General features: G+C 36.9%; 1 protein-coding gene across 1 annotated transcript in view; it reads left to right on the top strand.

The window, feature by feature from the left end:
• Positions 1 to 2,422, top strand: part of CMSS1 (cms1 ribosomal small subunit homolog) — a 145,556-nt gene that overhangs the window by 83,073 nt on the left and 60,061 nt on the right. The window lies entirely within an intron of this gene.

The raw sequence follows: 2,422 nt of genomic DNA on the forward strand, positions 1-2,422 counted from the left end.
TCTCTCTCTCTCTCTCTCTCTCTCTCTCTCTCTCTCTCTCTCTCTCTCTCTCTCTCTCTCTCTCTCTCTCTCTCTTATCTCACGGGGAACTGCTAATTAATTTAATGTGCATGGAGAACCTTTTCAAACAAAGTGACATTCTGAATTTTACCTCTCCATCTGGAAGCTAGTACCAGGGTGAAAACCGCATCATATATTTTTAGGATTAAACCATCTATTACTGATAGATAATGACAGAGCAGAAGGAGAAGGCACCAGTTAGTCTGCATTAGCTCATGGATTCTGGATAACTCTTTAGTGAACTTTTAGAGCGTTGGTCTTTGGGAGTTGTTTTGTTTTTTAATTTTAATGAAAAGCTACAATTCTGTTTTGATGTGTTTTTGCATTTTTGATCTCATGAACTGCCTCCCTCCAAGCTGATACCTTCTATTTGTTATTATTTTCCTTTTCAGATTTACAGTTCCATAGAATAGTTCCACATTTTTTCATTATGCAGTGATTCAGTGCTTTGCTACTTTAAGACAAAAATAAATAAAAACAGATTTGAGTGGAGACATAAACACATGCTTGCCATATGGCAATTGTCTACCCCATTCAGCTATGAAATAATCATTCCTGTTTCAGCACTGAGAATTTTTTCAACGAAGTATTTTTTCTACACTTGCCTTTAGCATTTAGCTTTTTTGCACAACTCCAGTAATATGCAATAAAACATTACAGAACCTACTAGGGAATTACTGTATTGTGCAATTCCATGTTGGTAAATGTTTCAAAAGTCAGCTTCATTTATTAGAAATGAATATACATTCAAATTAACAATCCAGTAAATGGCAGTTCCTTATTACAGAAGCAGTCAATTGGAATTGCCTGCTTACAGTAAGATGCCTAATGAAAATAGCACAAGGTATGAAAGGTTAAGGAAAACTATTTAAGCATTATGTAGTGTTTACACCTTCCCTAACACATGGCATGGGGCCAGATTATCTGAGGGACTAACTCTCCCCATATAGCTACCTGTCTCATCCATTCCAGCAGGATGTTAGGGGTCCCATTCGCCAAGAAACTTCATTTGGCAGGAACCAGGAGGAGACCCTTCCTTCCTGGTTCCTGCCAAATGGAACTAGTCATTGGAACATCATTTCTTCCCACAGTGAGATTAGCCCCACCCTTAATGACCTTCTGGAAGCTGCTTCAAACTTCGTTCTGTCACTGGATCTGGCAATTCTGATACATTCCTTTTCTGAGAACTCTTTTTCACCCAGGGTGATTCTATTACTACACCTCAAATGTGATTTGATGAATAATACCAAATCTACTACACTACTACACATGAATTGCATCAAATCCTTCACAACAATGATACAATTTTCCTTAGGACCACCTTTAAATGTCTAGCAAAGTAATACAGCAGGTAGTTATTATTAATTTTCCCAATATAAATCTTTAGGCAAATCATTTAGTCCTGGCCACCTTGCCTCATTTTTTAAATTTCATTCAGACAAAGAATCAAGTATTTACTCGCTTACTTTATTGAATATATTTATAATCAGCTTTTTAGTCAGGAGCTTAAGGCTGCATACATAGTGCCATCTTTTTTTTAATGACAACAATCCTATGATGTAAATTGGGCTGAAAGGGAATGATTGGCACAAAGTCACCTAGAAAGCTTCCATGATTGCTGCTAGACTAAGAAATTGTTTCTCATTTCTTGTGGTCAACACTTCAACCACTATACCACATTAGCTATAATGAAGGCATTAGTTTTCTTGTATCTTGATGTGTTATATGCTTTAAATATGTTTTACTTTGCTTGGGATATTGAAAATTCTGGGTGTATAAGCTCAGCAGGTAATTCTGAAAATCTGTACAACAAACTTTAGTAGAGCACCCAATTATGGAGTGTTGACTGTAAGAGTAGTTTTTAATATATATCTCACTATGTAGGGGATCTAAAAGTATTTTTGATAGCATTTCTAATTACTTCTAAGGTAAAGACATATATGTATATGTATATGTATAATACAAAATAAAAATGCGAACACCAGGAGAATATACGACAATTAAAAGTTTAGTAAAAACCTTAAAAACCTTTAAAAGCATACAATCATAGGGGCCAAGCTTTCGTCGGATCCCTCCGACATCCTCAGGGCACAAAGTTAATCAATGGGAAAAGCATTTATAAATAAGCCGACGCCTGCATCCGGGCCCTAGATCTCGTGACAGGGCCATGATAACCAATCATTGTAACATCCTCATTAACCCCTTTAACTATCCTTCTATCCTTATTTGTGCTGCGTTTCCGTGTCAAACCACCATGGGGACGTTTCGCCTCATTAGGCTCATAATCACTCTATAGATGTTTCCTCTCATCTCGGATGGAGTGTCTTTTACAGTTCATCGTCTTCCCCTGCTGAAAATCATC

This window comes from Protobothrops mucrosquamatus, unplaced genomic scaffold (genome assembly GCF_001527695.2).
Source record: "Protobothrops mucrosquamatus isolate PMUCROS unplaced genomic scaffold, P.Mucros_1.0 scaffold1186, whole genome shotgun sequence".
Taxonomy (NCBI): Eukaryota; Metazoa; Chordata; class Lepidosauria; order Squamata; family Viperidae; genus Protobothrops; species Protobothrops mucrosquamatus.